The sequence below is a fragment of the Hippopotamus amphibius genome, chromosome 11 (genome assembly GCF_030028045.1).
Source record: "Hippopotamus amphibius kiboko isolate mHipAmp2 chromosome 11, mHipAmp2.hap2, whole genome shotgun sequence".
In the NCBI taxonomy this organism is placed as follows: Eukaryota; Metazoa; Chordata; class Mammalia; order Artiodactyla; family Hippopotamidae; genus Hippopotamus; species Hippopotamus amphibius.
Genome location: NC_080196.1, coordinates 1,398,056 through 1,418,379, shown reverse-complemented (window position 1 = coordinate 1,418,379; position 20,324 = coordinate 1,398,056). Strand labels below are relative to the sequence as shown.

The following is a 20,324-nucleotide window of genomic DNA, read 5'->3' as shown; positions in this document are numbered from 1 at the left end:
GACTTGGGACTGTACGTCCGCCTGACGGTGGGCTGTGTGGTGCTATGGCCCTTTCTGGGACGTCCCCGAGGGACAGTGATGAAGGGCATCCTTCCTGGTGGGATGAGCGGCGCGCCTGGCGGGTCCCTGTGCTTGGAAGGAAGAATGGCCAGATGTGCAGTTATGTGCTGACCCATCTCTGTGGCCAGCGGTTTGGCTGGTTGATCAGGGATTTGGAAGGAACGTGACTGGAAACTGGTGACCAGGTGATGGGAGAGAGAGGTCTGCAGGTGGACCTCTGTGAACGGGTGAAAGCAGGCAGGTACTGTGTCCGTGTGAGTGCTCACCAAGGGTGGTCAGCAGAGGAGGGTCTGAATGATCGCGTGCACAGGTGCCGCGTCCTGGGCCTCCTGGGCGGGCTCTTTCCCAGCCACCCTGTCCTCGCTCAACAGCTCACGAGCAAACTGGCCGTGGTGGCCGGGGTGGGGGTGAGGCGTGGGCCCAGCAGAGTGGTCTGTGCTCACCAAGGCTGAGGGCCCAGTCGGCGGGCAGCAGAGATCGCCCCTGGCCCCTGGGGCAGCTCCCTGGTGGCATGGCGGTTGCCACGTGGAAGGGCAGCGTTTACGGGACTGCACGCTCACTTGGGGTACGGATTTGCCTGCCCTCCGCGCCGAGCTGCCGTGCGTGGACGTGTAGAGAGCCCCCTACCGTGGCGGCTGCCCCGTGGCACTGCTTCTGCTCAGGCGCCCTCTTCACAGCACGCTCCCCACCCTCCTGAGCAGCCAGCTTGGCAGGACAGTGGAGTGGCCTGTCCGGGACTCGGTCACCGTGCCGGCTGTGCTGTGGGCCGGGGCTCGGCTCTCCAGGAGGCCCTGTCCGCTCTGCATCAGCTCCACCAGGGGCTGCCGTTCATCCCACGGCGAGGACTCACGGCCCCGGAGTCAAGGGGTAGAAACGGCAGCGACACGCCTCACTGTTACCCCGGTGACCTAAAGGAAAACCTCTGTTCCTCTTCCCGTGACCTTATGCTCTGCAGCCTGGACGTCTCGGTTCCAGAGGGAGGGATGCTTCCAGCAGGAGACACAGCAGTGACCCCAGCGAAGGGAAGTTCAGCCCCACTGGCCCCTTCGGGCTCCCCAGGCCCCTGAGTCAGCAGGCAACACAGGGCGTCACGGGTGGGCGGGTGACTGACCTCGACCGCTGCTGGGCAGCTGCTCCGCGGGGGCGGCGAGGGAGAGCAGGTCCGCGAGAGTGGAAGACCACAGCAAAGCTGCCAGGCAGGACGGCTCACGCCCCCGCCCCATCAGGAGTGCCGTTTTGGGTCCCGCTACCAGGCAGAGAGCCACGACAGGCTGAGGTGCTTACTGAAGGCAAAGGGGCAGGTTGGGCAGTGAGAGAGGTCGCTGCAGCTACGACCTTGTGGCCAGTCACAGAGCAAGGGCTGTGGTTGCCGTCAGCATTTCCTGCTTGTTTTGTTATGAATGTGTGTGTGTGTGTGTGTGTGTGTGTGTGTGCGCACACACCCCCTATCTATCTGTCTATCTCTGTCTACGAGCGTGAATCAAAAATTGTCTGCACTCTGGTATACTAACACTTCTGTTGGCCGCACTGTCTTATCAGCGCTTTCTGTTCAAGGCTACTGTCTCCCCAGTCGCTGCTGTGCAGGTGTGAACACGTGACATCCATTCATTTGTAACTGTGGCGCGAGCAAAAATGGATGCCCCCCCCCTTGTGATTTGCACGAAAGAAGAGCAGCGTGCGGTGATTCGTTTTTTGTGGTCTGAGGCCTGCTGCTGTTGTTTATCAAAGACTTTGTGCACAGTATAGAGAAAGTGTTTTGTCACCAAGAAGTGTGTATGATGGATAGAGAAATTCAAGGAAGGTCGCACAAGTGTTAACCGCCAAGAAGGAGCCGGATGCCCGTCCACAGCTGATGAAAACATTGAGCGGACATGTGAAATGATTCTCTTGAGTGGACGAGTGACAGTGGATTATGTGGCAAATCATTTGCAAGTTCGCCATGGCTCAGCCTATGAAATAATCCACAACAGACGCAGGTTTCAAAGAGTTTGTGCTGAAGCCTAAACTTGGGATTAAACATAGAGGACTGCTCTCCCGGGGGTTGTGATCGTTCATGACAATGCACATCCGCACACTTCTGCCCGCACTGTCGACACTGCAGACACTTCGTTTTGAGGTGTTAAAACATCCTGCCTAGAGTCCTGATCTTGCTCCATCGGACGTTCACCTGTTTGGTCCCCTGAAAGCAGCCCTACGAGGATGAAGATTCACTTCTGATGAAGAACTGAAGACAGCAGTGCGTTTGTGGCTCGCAGCTCAGCCAAAAGCATTTTTTAACGAGGGTATACTAAAGCTTCTTGACAGATGGGCAGTGTATTGAAAAGCAAGGAGATTATGTCAAAAAGTGATGTATTTCTCTTTTCTAAAAGTTAATTAAAATAAATTCTGCAGCCAGAGTGCGGATAATTTTTGACTCACCCTCCTGTCTGTCTGTCTCTCTGTCTGTCTATCTACCTTTGTTTTCTCCCCTTTCTTATTCCCTTATCATGTAACTTAAGATGTACTGACTTGGTATCATAGTACTTAGTGTTATTAATTTTACACCATCCCATTCAGCTGTGGGACATCAAGGAGCGCAAACACCGCTCAAGGACTTGACCTCCTCTCCCGGGGAAGGGCCAGGGCACTGTCAGTTGGACCCAGGATAGTTGCATCACGCGAGGCTGCATTGTGACTTGATCGTTAACCGTATTTGGAGATTACCTGGTTTAAGGAGAGGTGGTGCCTGTGGGCAGCATCTTGACGAGGGTTGCAGGGAACTCGTGATGGGGAATCCTGTGTGTCAACCCGGCTGGACCACGGTGCTCAGACATTTGGTTAAATGAGATGCTGGGTGTTTCTGGATGAGGTGAACATTGACCCAGTAGACTGCGGAAGGCAGGTGGCCCTCCCCAGTGTGATGGGTCCCGTCCCATCAGTGGAAGGCGCAGGTAGAGCAAAGAGGCCGACCCCCTTGCAAGCCATAGGCAGCCCCTCCTGTCAGGCAGCCGTGAGCTGGCACCGCCGTCTGTACCTAACTTTGGGCTCAGCCTGAAGCATGGGCTCTTCCTGGGTCTCGCGCCTGTGGGCCCTCCTGCGCCTCCAGCTTTTGGACTGCCCACCTTGGAACGTCTCAGCCTCCTTAAGTATGTGAGCTGGTTCCTTGTAATAAATCTCTCTGTTCACACACACACACACACACACACACACACACACACATCTCCAGCTGGTTCTGTTTCCCTGGAGTGCTCTGGCTGACACAGGATGTCTAGTTCTTGCCTCTGCTATGCTTGAGAATCCCATCTGGGGACTTCCCTGGTGGCGCAGTGGTTAAGAATCTGCCTGCCAATGCAGGGGACACGGGTTCGATCCCTGCTCCAGGAAGATCCCACATGCCTTGGAGCAACTAAGCCTGTGAGCCACAACTACTGAAACCCATGTGCCACAACTACTGAAGCCCACGCGCCTAGAGCCCGTGCTCGGCAACAAGAGCAGCCACTGCACTGAGAAGCCCAAGCACTGCAGTGACAAGTAGCCCCTGCTTGCCACAACGAGAGAAAGCCCGCATGCAGCAACGAAGACCCAACACAGCCAAAAACAAATAAATAAATATTTTTTAAAAAAGAAGAGAGAGAGAGAGAGAATCCTGTCTGATGTGTGACATGGCTAGGTTTGGGCATCTGACTTTTCACGGGTGATTTGTTTTCTCCTTGAAATGTCGGGGGTCAGATGTTTCCGCAGGTGTCCTCTGAGAAGGGGGATGACGTGACCGCCCCCTTCCCCGGCGTCCTTCTAGTCCCTGTTCGTGTCGGGATAGTTTCTTACTGTCTCCGAGCCACACACTCACCATCATTCTGTATCACCAGCGGAACCTCGAGCCATCAGTCTTGACTGGACATCTTGAGAGCTTTCCCAACTCTCCCTGGGACAGCTTCACATCAACGCTTAGGTGCTGGGAAGAACGTGAGAAAGTGAGAGCCTCTTCTCAGTCGCCGGGCTGTGGCTCCTCTGATCTGTGTCCTTAGATGGTCACGGAGCGGGGCTCCGTGCCTCTGGGAAGCGTGTGAGTGAGGGCGAGGGCGGGTGTGTGTCCTCTCCTCAGCCCAGGGCCACGTGTTAGATGTAACTGATCCAGTGGGTCTCAAATCTGGCCACGTCACAAAGCACCAGGAGGGCTGTGTGTGTGTGTAACATGAAAGCCTGGTAACTGTGAGTCTATCGTTTGTACCAGGAGAAATTTTACTAGCAATAAATGTAACTATTTTAAGTATGAAGTTTAAAATTCTAATCCGGAAACACAAAAACAAGTTTTCTCTTTTCTGTGAAGCAGTTGGTTTCTGCTTGCTCATGGCAGACGCATAGTTTCAAGCCCCAGAGGTATAAGAAAAAAAATTATGGGAAAGAACTTTGTGAACAGATGTCTATTATTTGATTTTAGTTGCAGAAAACCACAGTCTTAATTTGTGGAACATGGGTGTTCCATGGGAGGGGAATTTGAGAACCACTGAACTTGTCTGGTCAGTTCCTTTTCACCAGATCAAAACTTGGCCTCTGTACCCCGTGTCTCACTCAGGATTTCAAGGTCACGTAGCTGCAGGCAGAACCACGACTAGCGCTCAGACGCCCACACTGTCAGGTGTGCTTTCCATCTTTGGAGAATGGGCTTCTTTTCTCTTTCTTTCTTTCCTTTTTTTTTAATCGGCACTAGAATATATATCCCGGTGTGGCTCTGGGGCCAACTTAGTCTCAAGAGGTTTTGCCTCTGAAAGCAGTGACCTTATCAGGCACAGACAGTTTCCTGTGTCATTAAGATGCTCCTTGGCAGAGCATTATTTTTCTTGGTGAATATACTGTGGTGTGGAACACGCGCTGGTCCTCTCTCTTCCTGAGAGAATTAGCTGTATTGTAGCTTATCTGTGGCAGATCTCGCTTTTAAGTTTATTGACAGCGACTCCCGTCATTAGTGACTTGCTTGGTTGAGGTCTTGGCTTTCTTTTTATTCTGCCTTTTTTTGCAGCCTGAGTCACAGCCAGGAAGTCCTTTGAAACCAAACCCTTATTTGTGTTTCAGGGAGAGTTCGGGAAATGGTAACCCTGCTTAAAAGGGTGCTTTGGTTTCTCCGACGAGGTCCTTCATTGTTTCACTCTCCTGGTGTGAGACCTTGTTCTGTCCAAGAGAAGTTGTCCAGGGGCCCTGGGAGGGACCTGGGGTCTCCCCAGCCGCCTCTGGGTCAGCACTTCATGGCACAGCTTTGTTACGATGTTGAAAATGAATTTCCAGATCCTCAAGAACACCCAAATGGAAACAAACCCCTCAAAGAAACACATGGAAGCTCCCTGCAGCTTTTCTGGACCCTGTCCCCTGCCTCGCTGGTAAATCCTGTCCCCGTGCTCGGAATATTTGGGCCGGTGGCCACAGTCGGTGCTCTGTGAACACCTGCTTCACTCATGTAAATACATCACTATGTACGAGAGAAGCCACTGCAATGAGAAGCCCGTGTGCAGCAACGAAGACCCAACACAGCCAAAAATAAATAAATGAATGAATGAATAAATAATTATAAACTATACATTAAAAAAAAACGAAATTCACACTTCTCACAGCTCAGATGTCGTATGTGGCATAAATTGCAATTTATACAGATAAAAGTGATTGCAGAAACCTTTCATAAAATACAGTACTACTTGTTTTTTTTATAGGTAGAGAAATTTACACTTGAATTTTAAAATTTACTTTAAAAGATGTTAATTTTAGGTGTAAGTAGATCATAATTGCCTCCTATTAACTCTAAAAGGATTGAATTATATTTTTAGTTAAATAGTTTTTTGTTGGTTTCCTTGTTCATTTATACTCCTCTGCATGTTGCTAATATACTGTGACTATAAAACTACATGTTTGTACATATTACTTACAAAGGCTTTAAAAAAATAACTTTTGGGGCTACATTTAATATATACATCCTCAAAGTTGGGCTTGGTTTAACTTAACAGATGGTAGAGAGATTTTCGTTGTATTTTGTAGTGTCAAAATTCTAAAATATTGAGGGAAAGTGCAGTCAGTTTTTTCTTTGTCTTTAGTATGGCCAGGTGCCTCTGCTTGTGACTGTGTACCCAGAGCGTATAAGCATTGATCCTCTCTCTGCCCTGACACTTATTTTCAATGATTCCTTTTCCTGTAGTTAACTTTGAAGATTCTTGACATAAGTGGCTGTGTTTGTCACAAACCGCTAAGGACTGGGAAGGACCACCCATCTCCCTGGGCAGTCTGGGGAACTGATTGGGGTGGACGCCGTGAGAAGGGAGAGCCACAGTGACCGTGTCTGGACGTGCTGGTTTGAGTGGAGGTCCGGGAGTCATCGGAAGGGATCCTGCTAAGCCCCCTGCCCTGCTGACTCCCCCTCCCAGTGAAGGAAAGGCAGAGCGATGGGTGTAGTGCAGTCGAGTGGTTAGTAGGTGTCCACTGGGGGGCTTTACTAATGCGTGACCAGCTGTGATCTGTGATTCTCAACGAGGGAAGCACCACTTTAATTTTGCATCAAGACGGTATGTATTTGAGGTTCATTGGAAATTTTGCTTCATATTTCTTCTTCACTTTTCAGGGGAAGAAACACCAAACAATTGTCATAGGACATTTGTACTTTATTTTTGTGTTCTGTTCTCACCAGACCTTAGCAAGTGTTTTCTTCCTATAGTTAAGGCTCCTTGTCAGAGGAATTATTTGAATGTGAGTTGAGACAGCTTTTTGGTTTCTGTTTCCATCTAAGTCATGCGTGTTTTTGTTTGTTTGTTTAACATTCCTAGTACTACGGAGGGAAAATAAGAGTTGGAACCAGCAAGGCGATGAAGAGGCCACTGTGGGAACTGACCATGAAAGAGGGTGCCTTCAAGAGGAGGGAGGGGTGCATGTGGTTTGGGGACTGAGGTTTGTTTTTGTTTCAGAGATCGTTTTAGACAATAGTGAATCAGAAGTGTATCAGGCAGGCAGGTTTTAATGCGCATTTCCAAACAGAGATGTCTCTCCTAGATACACAGGGCCAGGCCCACACAGATGGTCTGTTTGTTCTGCTTGTCAGTTTACCCTCGCCGAACGAAGGAATCCTGCTGATGGCTGCCAGAATCGGTTTAGGCTGAAGCACATTAATTGTATTGGGTAATAGAGGAATTTAAAAATTCCTGGGTTTTTCCCCCTGTGGCTCTCTTTCACAAAGCAGGCCAGTGGTGAAATACTTTTGCAAGTGTTCCCATTCATCTCCCACTGATGCAAGATGCGTAGTGGCTTGTGGTTTCCTAATTACTGAAGCCCTAATTTCTTTGGCAAGTCTGTGCTCTGTCTGTAGATTTCCTGTTGGCAGCAAAAATATTTACTCACATGACAAGATGAGCACTGGCATTTTTTTCGGTGGAGACAGCATTTGTGTGCTGGGATTCGCCGTGGGATGGGTGATCTTTTGTATCCCGGGCACCAGATCAGCTGTGCTTGGGCAGGGGGCTGAGACGTGGAGTTTGGCCACGTGCTTGTTTCCTGGCTCACTTGAAACGAACCTGAGACTGACAGCTGCCACCACAGAAACGACCGTACCAGAGTGGCCTTGTTCGGAAAGAAGGCAAAGGATGTAAACGCGCGCGTGCCCCGAGCGCTTGTCTTAGGGGACTTCTCTCTGGAACCTTGCTGCCTGAAGCGCAGTTCGCACACCTGCAGAGTCCCAGCCCGGCCCAGCCCCACGGGAGCAGAACTGGCTTTTGAACCAGATGTCGTGTTATTTGGATGCCCAGGAAAGTCTGAGCAGCTCTGCTCTGGAACGTCTCCTGCTGTTACAAGTAGCGTTGTCAGTGGTTCAGTCACTCACTTCTGCACTTTACACAAAAGCAAAATCCCTCTGAAATACAAAGGAATAAAAGTCTATTGTGTGCATAGTCAGGGAAAAATCTGAATCAGTTCTGTTTTTCTTTAATAAGAACAGTTTGGTGATAGTTTTATGTTCTCTTTGGCAAGTTTAGCAATGTGGGCAAAGCTGTGGCATTTGGCTCATTTAAAACTCAGTGCTTTTTGCTTTCTTTTCATTTTGATAGGACATTGAGGAAAGTATGGGTTGATATTTGGTGTGTGAAAGGAAAATAGAAGCATAATCAGTGTAGAAATTAGAAAGCTCTCATGCGGAGAGACAAAATAATATCCATTCCTAAGTATCTCTTCTCTTTTTTTTGTTAACAGTGATGTTTTTGAACCATAGTCTCTGTTCCTTACCTGACTTTCGGGTAAGAAGAAATTACTTTACTTTGTTGGTCACATTATGAAATTTAAAATTTTTTGATTAAGAAACAACCAAAGTATCACTACAACCTCATTTTAATAGTTATCAAAGACATGTGCTAAGAGTATATTTCAAGAAATTGAAGACTCTTTAGTTTGCTGTGAAATCAGCTTTGGTCGTTCGCCTGGTTCTTACTTGTTCACGCGTTTACGTCATCGTTTGCTTCTTGGGCGTGTGCCCCGGATAACCCTGGGAAGCACGGCCCTCTCCCTTCCAGGGCTTAGGAGTCTCCATCACGTTTTCTCAGTAAAACAATCAATACCATTTTATTAGTAAGACCATTTTTTCAGGTTGCAGTAATAGGAACATACATATGAATAACCTCAGAATTCACTTTGAGTGACGGAGAACTTCTCCGACCCTGGTATTTATCCTTCGCACCTTGCCTTGAAATTGTGAACATGAATGAACCAGTTTTTAATGTCCTGAAGCATATATTTGATTTTCTAATAAGCCCTGGGGCAGGAAGTGGTAGCAACTGAAAAGACTTAAAGAAATAAACTATACCATCCATTTATAGATTTTCTTCTTAACATTTAGTGACAACTTGTAAGTATCCTACCTTCCTTGAATATTTTTTAAAAAAAACGAATCCTAAGACTCACTTCTAATAAATGCCAAATAAAGTTACATTTTCTTTTGTGGTTGGTTTATTCTTTCTAGCTGTTTGCTTCTGTAAGTAGGATGGTCTAAAATGTTTTCAAATCTTTTCAAATTATGGCCATTGTATGTGATTTCATATACCTAAATTTCAACTCACATTGGTAAAATCTTCACAAAAACACCTTTCAGCAGAAACAGGGACCCTTGCCCTGCAGTACGGGAGAGAGCAGTTGGGCAGAGCTGTGGCTTAGCAGGAAACTGGCATCAGGGCTGTTCCTTGCACTTCATTTTTCTTAAGGATATGCTTTCCCAAGTGCTCCGTTAATAGGAACTCCTGTGCACTTGGTGCCTGAATTTGAAAAATTTAAAGCAAATATGTTCTTCTTATCTTCTGTGTGGGACACACTAGTCTTCTCCTGTCAGTCAGATGCAATTGGGCTGAAATGCTGAGCTGTCCTCTGTGGGTAGTAAGGAGGTCAGATGCTTCCTTATGCATGAGAGGCGTCTAGAATCAAGTTGGGGCATTTGGTCACAAGGTTTGGCCTCCAAGATATACACCCAGGTGGTAACTACCTTTCAACTCAGTCTATGAGTCTACTTAGTTTTTGGAAACTGTCCAATTTTCTGATTTCTTTGTTAATTGTCAAAGTAAGAGGAAAAAAATCGTCCTTTTTGTACTTTCTCGGCTCCTTTTGTGTTTTGCCTGTTAAATATAATTATTGAGAAACAGTGGAGATAAACTTGGTTATACCTCAACGTTTAGTGGGTGATACCATGTCCCTATGGTTTGAATCACCTATGCTCTGTCATCTTGGGCACATAAAGCCTCATTTAAGGAAGTTAGTTTCCTTCTCCGTGTTTCTGGGGTGCTTGTGCCAGTATTGTGGGAGGACCAGGGAATGAGCATCTCTTGAGGAACAGCCTCACCTCTGGTTTGGGAAGGTATTTAAAAAATAATGTATCATTACATACATTATGAGTTGGAAAAAAAATAAAGAAATGTTATGAAAATTGATTAAAATAATCAGTCTTTTTAAGGTTTAATATGAGGTTGAGCCACGTGGAATAGGTAAAAACTGTAGGTAGACTGTTGAGCACATTTCGGATAGTTCAGCCTGTTACAGTGCTCTTTGGAATTGCTTGGTTTGGTCTAAGCTAAACGTTAAAAAGAATTAAGAAAAAAATTTTTTCATCTCTTCAGTAAGAGGCTTTTACTGAACTTGCCTTTAGCCGAGTTAGACAAAATGAAACTCAGGGTTGGGTCTGGCCGGAAGTTCAGGTCCTTAGTGATAAATAGTTTGAAAAATTCAGTTTTTACCCTGATCATTCATGTAATTACATCTCGATGCATGCATTTATTGATATGTTATTGGCCTGATACTGTAAACTTAGAATTAGTTGAGAGCACAGGTTTTGAGCGGCACCAGACCACGAATGTCTGAATGCCGAGTGGCCCAAGTTCAGGTGGGAAAATTCTTTTCCTGAATTTGAGTTGGAAAAAGAGTTGGTACATACTTGTGGTCGTTGACTTTCTTTCCTATTTTATGTGCCAAAATCAGAATTATAGATCCTAACCACTTCCCAGTATCTTAATTTAATTTTGAGTATAAGCGTGCTTTTCAGACCTTGTTGTTGTGTGTTAGTTAATGAAAATCATTAACAGAAATCAGAACAAAGCAGAAGGTTTATTTAATGCGCCATTTTGATACTGAGTAGAATTTCTGAAGTGGAAGGAAAAGATTTCCCAAATGGGATCATGTGTGTATTCACAGCCATGTTCCTTTCAAGTCCAGAAAAAGATGGACTGGGCCAGTAACTCACAAGGAACGACTATCCTGCATGTTTTAATTTCTACTTTTGTGTCTAAAATCTACCGTGAAGTATCAAGTCTTTTTAGGTGAATTTATAGTGGATGTAATTATGACTTTCGTTGTATGTGCCATTGGGAAGAACAGAGACAGAGAATACTTACATACGAGAACATGAGAGCAGCCTTAATAAATATTCTGATTTTTTATGCTGAAGTGTTATATGGCCGAGGCAGAGATCAAAGTGTAGAAAGTCTCTGCCATCACATCCACCCCCAGTGCACTCTTCTCCCCTCTGAGTACAGGGTTTGGTGCATCTGTTCAGAAGTATTGTAATGCATATGCCAGTACTTATCCTTTAAAATTTGCATAAGTGTTATATTCTACATAGAAATCTGGCCCATGCTGGACTAAACATTCTTGTTCACGCACATGTATAAAAGTGGGTGGGAAGTATCATGCTGAATCTGGTTTTGATTTATATCTACTTCAGTTTGAGCAGGGGTCTGTATCTTTGCACATATGCTTAGTATCTATTTGTATGTTTCCTGGTAACTACCTGCTCTCCGCTGTGTCTTTTTTCCTGCTGAGCTATTTGTTTGTTTTGCTTCTTAGACATGTTCTTTCTACATGTGGACTTTAGCTCTTTTTGTCATATTGAAGATAATTTTTCCCCTGCATTTTCTCATTTGCTTTTTAAGTATTTGGTATTTTTTGGCCCTGAAGAAATTTTTAATTTTTCTGTAGTCAGTCCTTAGTCTTTTTCACTTATTTATTTATTTACTTATTTATTTATTTGCTGTGTTGAGTCTGTTGCTGCTCATGGGCTTTCTCTAGTTGCAGAGAGTTCTTCATTTTGCTGTGCAGGCTTCTCAGTGCGGTGGCTTCTCTTGTTGTGGCTCGCGGGTTCAATAGTTGTGGCGCATGGGCTTAGTTGCTTCGCTGCATGTGGGATCTTCCCAAACCAGGGCTCGAACCTGTGTCCCCTGCATTAGCAGGTGGGTTCTTAACCACTGCACCACCAGGGAAGCCGTCTCAGTCTTTTTCTTTATAATCTGGATACTGTGTCCTGCTTACCATGTTCCTTGCTCTAGGATTATAAATATATTTATCCATTCTAATATTTTTATGGTTTCATTTTTAAGCTTTGTTGTGCCTGAAATATAGTTCAGTGTAAGGACTGAGGTAGGGCTGTAACTTTATTTTTTTCCAGAAATACTATGTCCCAGCATCACTTATTTAATAATCCATCTTTTTCTTACACTACATTCTTGGATGACTTTGGGACTATATCTAGGTTTTGACTGCATCATTGATGACTCTCACCTTTATTGTGTTTTCGTAATACATAATTTTCATGACTAACAGGAGTCTATCCCTGCTACTCATCTTTTTCAGGATTTCCAGGTTATTCTTGCATGTTTATTTGACTCTAGCATATAATTTTGACACTTTCTGTCCCAGACCATATAATCTGGCACTGAATCAAATTTAAAGTTAATTAGGCTGCAGTGGATATCTTCATAATGTTGAATCTTCTCATCCAAGAACAAAGATTGTCCTTGAATATTTTAAAATTCCTCTGTTTATACATCTTGGAAGTGTTTGAAGTTTTCTGTATATGATTCCTGTTAATATCTTGTTAACTCTGTTTTTAGGTATTCAAATTTTCTTGCTAGTATAAATGGGATATTTTCTTCCAGTATAATTTTATTGTTTATAAATTGGAAAACTCTTGATTTTGAATAATGATTGTGTAACCAGCTAATTTAATAGATTCTTGTTTTTTAGGTATACAGTTGCATCACCTGCAAAATGATAATTTTTATGTTCTTTCTCATCTAATTGCAGTCACTAGTAGCAGGAAGAAATTCTTATTATTTTAAATACTTTCCAAATTGCCAATGAAATACTTGGAGTGAATTTAGTTTGATTATAAATAGCCTTTTAAGGAAGGTACTCTTGAATTTAGTTTCCTGTTTAATAAAGGGGATTTAAATACTATCTATAAAGCAATAACGCCAAATTATAAGGAGATAAAAATATGGACTTACGTATGTGTTTACAACATTAATATTTTCATATTAGAAAAATGTCTGTGTTTCTGACATTGACTTGTCAGCTTGTGTGTGGCCTAAAAGTATGGAGGACTTTGTACCAGAAGATGCCAACTTTCATTTGGAAACTAGCAAATGCCAGTTTAGATCAGTGTTTTTGAAAACTGTTGGTAAGATTACATGAAATATTTTACAGAGTACATTTTAAATTAATAGTCATATAATTATTTTATCTTATGAAAAAAGTATTTACTCCATTTGTAACGTGTTTTCATGGTTGACATTTGCTTAGAATGAGATTAAAGACAAAGCAAAATGATGTGGAGAAAAAAGTAAAAGTAGTGCATAAATGTCATGAAGCTCTTAAAGAGTGAGAGAGGTTGAAGTCTGGAAAATGGAATTTTAGATTAATAATATCATACAGACCTTTTTAGAGATCAAGAGCAGTTTTCAGTGCATTTTGTTAGCAGCAATGCTTAGTAATACTAATAAGGGTAATAATACTGAAGATGACTGTGAGCCAGAGATTACACTAAGAGCTTTTATACACATCACAGACCGATTGTAAGAATGCACCTTCCTAGTTTTCTAGTTTCGAAGAAACGGTGCAGCTGACTTGCACAAGATTGTACGGCTAGCAAATGGCTGTCCTGCATGTTGGTCGTAACCTTTATTCCAAATTCACTCTGACTCATTGATTTTTATGTGACAGTTACTTTTGACAGTTATACTTCCCTTTGGGGAACATTCAATTAAAATAAGGTTAAATATTTTTAAGTGAATTTACCTTATAGACAAAAACATAAAAATACATTCTGTGGTACATCCTACTATATCAGTAATAATTCAGGCATCAATCTCTAAGGGAGGTTTGCCAGTGGAAAAGCAGTTCAACCATGTCTATATTCCAAATTGCTGAATATTCAAGCTGGTTGGAAACTGTGAACTTTGTGGTCTGTATAATTTTTTACGGACTGGAAAGAGATAACTTACATTTGGTATCACATAACAATTAAAGAAAGGTATTGATATGCTTTAAAATATTAGCTAACCATAATACTTTTAAATTTATTGAGTGATTAGAAGTCAATATATGGCGGTATCGAAGTCTGCAGAAACATCCAGTCTGTTGAATGTTATTTTAATTATCGTGCATTATTAGTCTGAAACAATTGCTTCTTATAGGTGGACACAATTTCAGAGATTAGTTTAGAGTTCAAGTCCTAATTTTATAGATGAGAAAACTGAAGCCAAAAGCAGTGATTTTCCCAGGGAGAGAGTTTTGTGTTAGTGGGAGAAGCAGGCTTTGGGTCCCCCTCAGTGAGATCAGGAATTTATTTCCCCTCTGTAGGAAGTTTTGATTTTGTTGTCATTCTAGTCAGTTCCTAATACTGTTAATCTCTGTGTACCTATTCCTGAAAGAAAATCATTGACAGGTGTTGGTTTTTGCCCAGTAATACATCCTAGGTGGAATGAGCATTTTCTGGCTGAAATAATAAAATACTCAGAAGCTGTAACCAAGAATCCTGCATCATGCAGCGTTAGCCTTGAGACCTTGTTGTTATTAATGAAAAATAAATACCAGGGCTGAACCTACATAGCAAACGGACATGCAGCATCTTTGAAGTATTTTTTCTTGTTTCCAGGATATATAAGATACTTTTAAGACACTTAAAAAAAAAAAGAAGGAAAAAGAGAAAAAGAAAACTCCCAAACCGAAGAGCCTGGGGCTCAGTGAATGCACACAGCGTGGGCTGGATGTGCTGGAGCTCAGTCTGCCCACAGCTTGTAAGGTCAGTTCAATATAGCCACAGCTGGGCTCTGTGGAACAGCACATAGAAAGAGAAGGGAACGCTGGAGGCCTGTTGGTGAAAAACACTTCAAAGTAATTTATTTTGATGCTTCTTAAAGACTTCTTTGTCAGTGCACTTTTAAATAGTAGTTCTGTTTCCTTGAGTCCACGCAAAACCATAAACCAGACTGGATTCAGGGGAACTGGCGTGAGAATGTTTTCAGCTCTGGGGCTGCTTGTGTTGGGACAGCTGCTCTACTCTGCTCTGCACGTTTTGCTGTTGTTTTTTGATGGACCTGCATTCAGGTGCCTGAGAAGCTACTGTGTGATACACACCTGTGTCATCCTCTCGTTCACTGCATATGCCTGTGCATCGGAGTCTGGTGGTGGTGATGTTGTCCACGTTAGGTTTCCAAAGAGAAGGAGACATCAGTGACAGTGCCCGGTGGCAGTCTGATGAATAAGTTAGAAGGTGACCCGTCTTGTCCTTACATACCTCTTAGTGGCGTCCAGGAAACTGACTGTCTCTTCACACCACACCACTGGCTCTTCAGTGGTCTTTCCCAATTAGCGAGAAAATCACTGTCTACCTTTCCCCTGTTGGTTGATTACTCTGAGATGAAGCCTGCAACCTCCTTGAGGCAACCTTGGACAAGCAGGAACACAGTTTCCGTTCTTTGTAATCTTTCTGTATTTTATGTGGTTGAGGTCTTGGTGACCTCCCTGGTGGAGTGGTTAGATTTGACTGACCTCCGAGGCCCTCTCCAAGTCAGGTTCGCGATCCACACCGGCTTCGATGGTGCTCTGGGAGCCCAGCGAGCCGCAGGACCCCGGGGACGCCCCGAGGAGACACGGAGGCTCGTCCCTGCCCGCCCGGCGCGCTGCACACCTCCTGGACCTGCCCGGCCGCTCCCCACGCGCCCGCTGCGGATGCGCCTTGGAGGCGCCTTGGATGCGCCGGCGCCGGGCCGTGCGCTCACGGCTCCCGCGTGCGCGCCGAGTCCCCGAATGGACCCGTTAACCCGAGGCTTCCACGCCGCGAGCCGGGCGCGACCACACTCGGCTGAGTCACAGCAGCGTGTAATTTCCTTTGGCTCGGCCCCTTCAGCAGGGAGCTGAAGGTTTGACTGCCCTGAAAACGCTTTTGAAACGTTATTTACCCTGTTGCGCACTCAACATCTGACAAAAATGTGAAAGTGCTTCCAGGAATAGTAAAAATGTGTTTCAAAACACTGGGCTGAGACGGGGCTTAGTTCTGCGGTGTTTGAGAATGTCTAATATGCCACCTTGAGAGAGGCTTTGACACAGGAGTCTTTTAAAGAGGGATACTCCTGACATAGTTTACATGTGAGTCAATATATAAATATTTTCTTAAGACGTCTTGTCAGCAACACATCTATTTCATTATGCATGAAATCGAACTACTTTTAGTTTCTAAGTTGCTGAATTATCTAGTGTGCTCAGGGGAATTTCTCTGAAGCATTTTCCTACGCTTGGAGACATCTTTATTTTTTTTGAGACTCTTAGAAAAAGTCCTGATTTGCAGCGTGATCTGCTTTGTAAGCATCTCATTAATAACCGAATCCCTGTGAAAAGGGCAGGATGGTGGCTGTCCTCGGGGGGAGGGGGGGGAGGGCACGCTCAGGTGCGGCCGGCTCGGGGCTGCGGCGGCAGATGCGGGGACTCCGGCGCGGGGACTCCGGCGCGGGGACCCGGAGCGATGTGGGGGCTTCCCGTGTCCTCACGCCAGACGAGAGTTAATTAACTCCAGGCTTCAGGGTTATGGCAATCTGAGTCTGGGCCTTTCCTCCCCCTTTGGAGTATCATCAAGAGATCCCACACTCTTGGACTAAGTCGCTGGAAAGTTGGGTTCAGACTCACGCGCGCATCTGCCGTGCGCGGCCAGGCTCCGCGGAGTGCGCTGGGCCGGAGGTCCAGGATCTCCGTCTTGATGGCCCTTACGATTTGTCTCAGAGCATCTCTTTTGCAGTTTGGCCGTCTGGTAACCTTTTTTTAGGTTTCCTCAAAACTGAGTAGCTTTGTGAATGTTTTATGTTTCCTTTCGCTCCAAAGTACTGTCTTTGGCTGACATCAAAGGGATATCGGCATTCTAAGTTTAGGAATGAGCTGGGTACGTGTCAGGTCGAAATGGAATCCTGTTTGCTTTTGCCTTTTGGTCCTGCAGCTTCCTTTCCCTGGTGGGAACCTACTGTCTAGTCGAAGAAGCAAGAAAAAAAAATCAAACATCCACATTATAAAGATAATTTTTCCCCCGTTGAGGGGGTGGTGGTGGTTAAAAAGCAGGTTTGAATGTGCCAGAATGTCACAGCAAGAGAAGAAGTCACTTACCGTAGAATACCTGAAGGAGCCACGAAGCCTGGCCTTTTCTGGTATTGTCGTAGGATCCTCACTCTTTAAGAGCTACAGGGACCATTTAGAGATTATATAATTTCATTAAATTCCAGTCTTATGTGACCATAGATTGCCTGCTGGCTGTGTCCATTTGAATATTTTGTATTGCTTGAAACTCAAAATGCCTAAAACTAAATCATCTTTTCCCACCCCACCCCGTGAGTACCACCCTCCCCGTCAGCTCGGCCCTTGCTTTCTCTGCCCTGTAATTGCTGACTTGGCCGGCCTCCTGGTGTCTGTTACATCATCACCACCCTCGCCGGGCCGCTCCCTCCCACTCCCCCCACCCCCCCACCCCCTCCCCCGCTCTGGCTGCCCCCCTGGCTTCCGGGCAGCCCCGCTCCCACCACAGACCTGGAAGCACTGCTTTCCCACAGATGCAACATTCACTGACTTAACGATTGTATGCGATGTACAGACCACGACTGCATCTTGGATTAGAAAATAAAGTTATGAAAACATCTTGAGGGAAGTTGGGAAACTTAAAAACTGACTATGTTAACGGTACTGAGGTCACAGGAGGACTTCCAGACCCTTTGAGACTGCATGCCAGGGAAGGCTCCTTAAGGGTGAAGCATCGTTATGTTGCAACTCACTTTCACACGGTTCTGTGGGGAAAACAGAAGCGAGTGTGTGTGTGCAAGACCAGGAGGGAGATGAGACAGATGTGAAAAACTGTTAACTGCTGAACCCAGGTGGAAGATCAATGGGTATTTCATCACTATCATGTAGATCTAAAACTTTTCAGGATTGAAAGTTGGGGGGTGGGGGGGAATCTTAGCAACTACTGCAGGGACTGAAGGCCAGTTTCAGGTCAAGTGACAGCACCTGTGGGTTGGTGGTGAGTGCGCAGATACTGGCACCTCCAACCTAGTCCCTGGGGACCCTCTTCCTTGCCCGCGGATGGCCTGGACGGCCTGGGCTTCTCTGTGCCGTTTCCTACTGTAACTGTCCAGGCTCCCCAGTGGCTGAGCCTCCACGTGCTCCGTTTTCTCCCTGGTCACCATCCTGCGTGGCCTCCATTCTGCCCGCCCAGGTCTGCATCCAATGGCCAAGGACTTGAATTATTCTTGGAGTAGGACTCTCAGCTCCTTGGTCCTGGGCTTTCTTTTTTACCTTTTTTACCTCTCTGCAAACTCCCAACCCTAAATCAGTCTGAGGATTCTTTTTTCTTTTGTTTTGTTTTGTTTAACCTGTGCTGGTGTTGAAATGACTGAGTATTCTTGGGAAAAAAAATAACCCAAATACATGTATGGCCTCCTTTTTCACTCACAGTTTCCAGCCTCTTTGGGGCTCTCAGTGGTCACTTTGTGCGATCGGTCTTCCTCCACTTCCCTGGCGATCGGTATCCTAGGTCTGCCTCTTTCCTCACGCTCCCCAGCCAGTACTGCGCTTCTGGCGCTGAGCAACTAGTCTTGCCTTTTCGCTCTTGAGAAATCTCTCCTCCGCCTTTCCCACTGCTAAACCGTCTCCATCTACACCCATCCTTCTCCCGGCTTTGGGGAGACCTTTTCCTCCTGCTTAGACCAGGCCTTTTCTCTCTTCTCTCGAGCCCATTCCCTTCCTGGACATAACAGCTACTCTTCCCTTCTGTCTGTCCGTCCAGCTCTCTCCCGGGCTCGCCTCCTCAGCCTGTCGATGTGTTCTAATCCCTTCTAGCTGAAGGAATAATTTTTACCATTTATTAAGGGCCTGTTTTATGCCATGCAGTTTATTTTTAGTTAGAAAATATTTGATATATGAAAAATAATATGCAATATCGATGTAATTTATAGAGCATAATAATAAAATGAAAACTTGGGTTAATCTACCCCCAACTTAAAAAAATAGTAGAACCGTGGAGAACGCTCTCTGAGTTCTGCCTGTTCTACCAAAGCCCAGAGGTGAGCAGCATCATGGCGCGTGCGTGTCCTCTTGGTTTTCTGTACATTCGTGTCATCATACACAAATAGTTACTTAACACTATGCTGTGTGGTTTTGTGTATTTTTTAGTTTGTGGTCACACCTAACAGACTGTGAGATAAAAGATTACAAAACATCTGACTTTTGTCCCAGTTTTTTGAGATACAGTGGAGACACAGCACCGTGCAGGCTAAGGTGCTCAGCAGGATGTCCTGACTCGCGTACCTTGTGAAGTGACCACCACGGTAAGTGTAGGGAACACCCATCGTCACGTAGACACAACACACGTTCCCTCCTCTGTGATGAGAGCTCGTAGGCTCTGGTCCCTGCAGCAGCCTTCCTGCACGTCACAGGGCAGTGCTGCCTGCAGCCACCACGCTGTGCGTGTCTTATACCTGGAAGTGTGTAACCTTTGACCACCTTCCTCCAGGTCCCCACCCCCCCACCCTCTGGTAACCACACACCACAAGTCTGATCTCGCCTTCCATGAGGGCGTGTTGTTGTTGTTGTTGTTGTTGTTCTTGCAGATTCCACATGTAAGTGAGGTCACACAGTATTGGTCTTTGTCTGACTTACTTCACTCAGCATGATGCCCTCCGGGCCCATCCGTGTTGTTGAAAATGGCAGGATTTCCTACGTTTCTGTAGCTGACTGACACCCCGTTGTGTCTGTGCACCACAGCTTATGTTCCATCATCCGTCGGTGGGCACAGCTGGTTTCCACGTCATGCCTGTTGGAAGTAGCACCGTGCGGAATAGTCAGAACATCTAATTCTGAATCTGTGCGTCTTTGTAGCTGGGACCTGACCTCACATCCTCGAGACTCTGTCTCACCCTTAAAGCTGGGGTAACAGTCGACCCCGCCTGCAGGGTCGCTCCCGGGGCTGGTGCTCAGGGAAGACGTCTGCCAGTTCTGCGCCTGCTGACTGTTGCCTGTGGTCATTAGTACGCATGTCGACTGACACTGCTCTCATCTGCATTTTCATTTTTTGAAGGGCAGGCTTGTCTCTGTCACACTCCGTCTGGAACATCAATAGGTATTTGACGCATGAATGAGTGAGTGAGGGAACACGCAGGGCAGGGCAGATTGGAGTCAGGATATGAGAGGTGCATGTTGAAATGTTCGTTTTTGTTTGGTTAGGCTGTTGGGAATGGTGGTGATAGTTAATTGAGCGCTTTGACATTTTCACTAGAAAGTTGAGCTTTCTCCAAATGGGCTGGTGGTTTCTAAACTGTGGACTGAAGAGCCCCCGGTTGCCTGGAGGTGCCTCAAGGTTGGCTGGGGGCCGAGGGTGGGGTTGTAACACTGATGTCGGGGGAGGTCAAGTGCATGGAGGGACCCTCCCTTTTCCAAAGCTCCCTCAGCTCCCCTGCCTCGAAACCAGAGCGTTTTCCCAAGTT

At 45.7% G+C, this 20,324-nt stretch overlaps 1 protein-coding gene across 3 annotated transcripts in view; it reads left to right on the top strand.

The window, feature by feature from the left end:
• GMDS (GDP-mannose 4,6-dehydratase) overlaps nt 1-20,324 on the top strand; it is a 454,717-nt gene that overhangs the window by 54,770 nt on the left and 379,623 nt on the right. The window contains exon 1 of one of the 3 annotated variants that reach the window (XM_057698407.1): nt 14,490-14,611. The exons of the other annotated variants lie outside the window; for them this stretch is intronic. The gene's annotated coding sequence lies outside the window, so the exon portion shown is untranslated. Of the gene's footprint in view, nt 1-14,489; nt 14,612-20,324 lie in introns of those variants that run through there. 3 annotated transcript variants of the gene reach the window in all.